Source organism: Macrotis lagotis, chromosome 1 (genome assembly GCF_037893015.1).
Source record: "Macrotis lagotis isolate mMagLag1 chromosome 1, bilby.v1.9.chrom.fasta, whole genome shotgun sequence".
Classification (NCBI taxonomy): domain Eukaryota; kingdom Metazoa; phylum Chordata; class Mammalia; order Peramelemorphia; family Peramelidae; genus Macrotis; species Macrotis lagotis.
In genome coordinates, this window is record NC_133658.1 from 593,909,758 (window position 1) to 593,915,625 (window position 5,868).

General features: G+C 37.9%; 1 pseudogene; it reads left to right on the forward strand.

Moving 5' to 3' along the window:
* Positions 1-367: 367 nt before the first annotated feature.
* Positions 368-2,062, forward strand: LOC141508051 (putative monooxygenase p33MONOX; annotated as a pseudogene).
* Positions 2,063-5,868: the final 3,806 nt, after the last annotated feature.

Consider the following 5,868-nt stretch of genomic DNA (forward strand, 5'->3'; position numbering starts at 1 on the left):
ATAAAATGAACTGGAAAAGGAAATAGTAAACCACTCCAGGACCTTTGCCAAGAAAACATCAAATAGGATAATAAAGAGTTGGACACAATTGAACAACATAGAACTGAGATAATCTATGAGAAATTGTCTAAGATAGTTTATGAAAAAGATATGTAACTTTATAAGCTGTCTGCAGTCAAAAAATAATAATTCTGCTCCCAAGTCTTCTCTATATGAACACAATGCTGGGCACCCATCATTTGCTTAATTGCCATTAGACACTGCTGATGCTAACTGAAGATATGGAAGTCTATGTTCTACTTTTGTGTGACAGGACACTCACTAGTCAGACTGGTGTCCCAGTGGTCCATCAGTCTGAAATGACACAATGCCAGCTCCCTACTCCCCATCTGTGGCACTCCTCTCAATTAACCTCCTGCTCCTGTCAACAATAGCGGTGAGTTTGATTTCAGAGCAGAGATTCAAGCACAGCATGACTCTAGGGCAATGTCGCACTCTTAAGGCTATTTTCATCTAAATGTTTTTGCTTCCTGCTTCTTTCCTCTTTAATTATAGCATAATTTGCATTTATATTATTTCATCCTGTCAAAGGATTGTGGAAGGCTATGATAATGATCGACACTTAGTAATTTCACATCATAGCTCTAGCATCAGATGAACAGGGTAAAGTCCCCGTAAAGTCCTTTCCAATTAAACAGCTCATTTGAAGTGTCATGGTCTCGTATTCTCGTTAGCTTCCAATGTGTGTATCTCTCTGGGATATTTCTTTACACGTACCATCATAATAAGGTCTTGGTGCAGAAGACACTGGGAGCATTCTTGTAACCAATTCTACAGATGTAATGACACTCACTTGAAAATAGGTCTCCTTAGACTCGCATGAGAAACAGAGCTTTTCCTCTTAATTGGACAGGTCTAGGCTCTCCCTGATTCCCAAGTCTTTTCCCAATCAGAAGGAGACAGTTCCATTTAATGAAATGAGCAGAAGGTGCTAGTGAAATCATATAACTCCACTGGTTATATGCTTGGATCCATTCAGGACAAGAAATTTGAATGGGATGTAAGATCCTCCCCTAGTAGGACTTTTTCTCATGCCCTGAAATATAGTGAATATACAAGAACAAAGTAGCTACACAAAAGAATTTAGGTATCTTCAAGAGTCAGCCTCATTTAATGTAGAAGTAGTATAGGTCTGACATGTTACTTCCCAGTTCAAGTAGCTTCCCACTGCCTTCACTTTATAATAAAATTCCTCTATTTGTCATTTAAAGACTTTCATAGGCTTCGCTGTACTTCTGCCAGCTGAGGTCCATTTGGGTCTTGGTACTACTTGCATCATGGTCTGCTTTGCCCTGTGCTTCGACTCTCAAGGAGTGATGGGGCACTGGAGTCTTGTTAGTCTCAGCTTCCTGTCCATGCTGGAACCTCGAACAGCAGACAGTCTCTTCCCCCAATACCACTCCCCTCCTTGAGGAAACCCAGCTGAGCAGACACAAGAGAACATCGAGCTCTTTGAGAAGCAGGCAGGGTTGAGAGACACAAGGTACACTTCCCATGAAGTCCTCACCACAGAAGAAACTAAATACCACCACGTGGCAGAGGCAATCCATAAACTGAAGTTTCAAAGTTTCACATGACAAAAGATAAGACTGATTGCTTCAGCCCAGTCCACTCCAAGTAGTATACCCCATTCTTCTCCCAAGCAAAAGCCCAGGGGTTGGTTTTCTTATGGATCTTCTACTTCCTTACCTGGTCTAGACATCAGCAGCATGGATGCTGGGAACAAAGACAGAAACAAACCCTCATCTGAAAAATGGAGCCTTTTTGGATCAAAAACCCTTCAGAAATCTTATTCAGGTTTCAGTGTCCAGTCCTACAGTGGTAATCAGAAACTATCACCAATGGAATTTATTCAGATCCAGGCTACTAAAATTGCAGATGACCCAGTAGACTTAAACCACCTAAGATGGATCTTCCAGGGATGGAAGGAAAAAAACAATCTCCATAGATACATAACCGCAAAACAAGGGACATGAATGTATTGATGCCTACAGGGTTCTAAATATCCCTTTTCTGTGAACTCATCCAACCTTTCTGGAGAGAAATTTGGAACTACACCCAAAGGGTAACAAAAATATGCATACCCTTTGATCCAGCAATACTACTACTGAGTCTATACCCTGAAGAGATGATGAAAAGGGGTAAAAACATCACTTGTACAAAAATATTCATAGCAGCCCTGTTTGTGGGGGGCAAAGAATTGGAAATTAAGTAAATGTCCTTCAATTGGGGAATGGCTTAGCAGACTGTGGTATATGTATGTCATGGAACACTATTGTTCTATTAGAAACCAGGAGGGACGGGAATACAGGGAAGCTCGGAGGGATTTGCATGAACTGATGCTGAGTGAAATGAGCAGAACCAGAAAAACACTGTACACCCTAACAGCAACATGAGGGTGATGATCAACCCTGATGGACTTGCTCGTTCCATGAGTGCAACAATCAGGGACAATTTGGGACTGTCTGCAATAGAGAATAACATCTGTATCCAGAGAAACAACTGTAGAGTTTGAACAAAGATCAAGGACTATTCCCTTTAATTTAGGAAAAAAACTGATATCTTATTGTCTGATCCTGCTATCTCTTATACTTTATGTTTCTTCCTTAAGGATATGATTTCTCTCTCATCACACTCAATTTGGAACAAGGTATACCACAGAAACAATGTAAAGACTGACAAATTGCCTTCTGTGGCGGGGGGGGGGGGGGAGTAAGATTAGGGGAAAAATTGTAAAACTCAAAATAAATAAAATCTTTAAATCTCCCTTTTCATATGAGCAATGTTGTTTTCCCTGGTGATCCTCTGTTATGTAGAGAGAGTATATTACATTTTTCTTTCTTCCCATCCACCTTGCACTTGACATAGGAAAGATGTCATCCATTTACATTTCTACCAAGGATAATATTTCTGGGAAGTTAGTGATTGCTTCTTTAAATATTTGTAACAAGCCTAAATCTTTCTAATACAGGAAAATGTATTCTGTAATGTCCCAAAGTTGGTTTAAATAACTTCTCAGAGTACAGTTGACAACAGCCAATTACTGATCTATAGAACTAAATTGTAGGGGGCAAGGGAAATAAAGCCTAGTAGACTTTGTTCTGTATATTTATCCCCCCAAAATACTTTCATAATCTGACTCTATCTGTACCTAATGATTATTCATCACTCTGCCTTAGCCATTCTACAATCCAAGCAAATTCTCCTACTTTCTCTTTCCCAGATGTGGTCTTCAGTTTCCCTCTAGCATGACTTTGCACAGCTATTCTCCTATTCTCCTTGTAACAGTTTCTCTAAAACTTACCCTTTTGTTGTTTCACAATGATATTCTATTACATTCCTTATCATAATTTGTTCAGTCATCCCTATATTGATGGGCATTTACTCTGTTTCTATTTACATTGTTCCATTTCCCTCCCCCATGACTTTGCATAGCTAGCTCTTCTTATCTCTATTTCTTGGAATCCATTGTTCCTGTCAAGGCTCATTTCAAGTTCTACTTCTTCAAAAGAGCTTTCCTGATTCAACTAGTTTTTAGTCCCCTTGTCCAAAACCACTGTGCATTTATTTTGCATATACATACTATATGTACTTAGCTATGAATGTGTTGTTTATCTCACACCCAACAGGAGAATATTATCTATAGGGTAAAGACAATCTTATTTTTGTACTTATATTTTCACCATCCAGCAAAAGTATAGGACACACTTTAAGTATTTTTTGGTTAACATTGTCAGTTTGAAGCAGATTAAGGGAAAACCCATGGTAATATGAAGAAGAAAGTTACTTAAGTGATATGGTATTTGGAGAGATAATGAGGAAGGTCCTAAAGAATTACCTCCTCTAACATGCCATTGCATCCAAAATTTCATTACTAAAGAGCTATTCCTTTGGGTTAGGGTAGGGTATAATACTCTAAATGCAATTATTCCTGGACAAGGAAACATCTTGAGATATTCTCAAACATTAACACATTGGTGTGAATTAGTCCATCTAGAAATTTTGCAGAACAGGTTTGCTATGAATAAGTTTTGATAGGAGTAAGTTTTGGGAGACAAGGGAGAGAGGGGAATGTGCTAAGCACCAGAACTGCTGGGGGAGGGGGGAAAGGGGAAGGAGGCCTACTTGAACTGTCCCAGCTGGATAGGACAGAGCTAATCCTCACAATTATTTAAATGGGGAGAAAGGACCCATCAGTGGTGACAAACCTTGGGACAAACAAGAGACCTGAAGTCAAAGCCCCCAAAAACCAGAGCTGAAGCCACAGAAGGAGTCAGGGAAAATACAGGGTAGAGTCAGTCCCAACATTAGGAAGGACATATGAAAAACCTGAAACCACCAAAAATTAAGATTACCAAATAGTTGCAGTACTATAGACTTGTAGAAATAAATAATAATAATGATAGTTACATGTATGCTTAAGATATACATATACAGATACAGATATATATGTATAATCCATATACATAAATATTATTTAATATGTACCAGGCACTATCCTAAGTACTTTAAAATTATTTTCTCATTTTATTCTTACAACTCAGAGAGGTAAGTGCTATCTCCATTTTACAGATGAGGAAACTGAGGCAGACAGAATTTAAGTGACTTTTCCAGCTAGGAAGTAACAGATCATCTTTGACTGAGGTATTCCTGACTACAGGTCCAGTACTTTATCTACAATGTTACCCTACCTCCCTCAAGGAAAGCCTTCAAACAGTTCAATCTACAGCAGTTCAATCTAACAGCTGCTTGGAGTCTATCAGAGCTATATGAAGGGTTGAAGTCAACTCAAGGCTGGAGACCATACAAAGAGAAAACAAAGAATGGTTAAGTCATAAGGGTCACCAGAAGACAAACCCAGAAACCAGATGTTTTATCATGAGGTGGACTCTTGTCTTAGCTATCTGATCCAAAACTGCAGCAATACTGACATCTGGACCACATAGGGAATAGATCCAAAAAGGGGCTATCCACACATCTAAGATGTGGAAGGGCTCTAGCACAACATTTGAAAAGCAGTCTGGGAGAAATTAGACTTGGATTACTATCTCATATTTCAAGTTCCCAATGGATAGAAAATATAATGTAATCACATGACAAAACATATGCTTATATGATGTCATATCATAAAGAAATTAGAGGAATAAGGAATGAAATCTTTATAACTATAACTAGAGGGAGGGTTCTTAACAAAATAAGGGATAGAGAGGATCACAGAAGAAAAAATGAACTATTTTGATTACATGAAACTGAAAAGTTTTTGTACAAACAAAATCAATGTAGTTGCACTTGGAAGGCAAGAAAAACTTCAGTAAATTTCTTCCATAAAAATCTGATAACCAAGTTATATAGGGTACTCATACAAATACAAAAAGAGCAAGAGTCATTTCCCAATAGATAAATGGTCAATAGATATGAACGGGAAGTTCTCAAGGGAACTTGTGCTATCAACAGTCATATTTTTTTAAATCTATACCATTAATAATAAGATAAATTACAAATAAAAACAACTCTGGTTCCACCTTACAATGATGGAAAAAGAAATGGAAAATGATAATTATTGAAAGGGAGAAAAGAGGATAGAGACACAAATGTTGTTGAACCAATTCAACTAAATCATATTTTTATGTAAAACCATTCTGAAAAACAATTTGGAACTACAACCAAAAATCACTAAATGATGCATACCCTTTGACCCAGAAACACCCCTAAAGAGATGACAGACAAAAAAAAAAGACCCATATATGCCCATATTTAGAACAGCTCACGCATTATAGCAAAGAACTAGGAAAAAAAAGTAAATGTCCA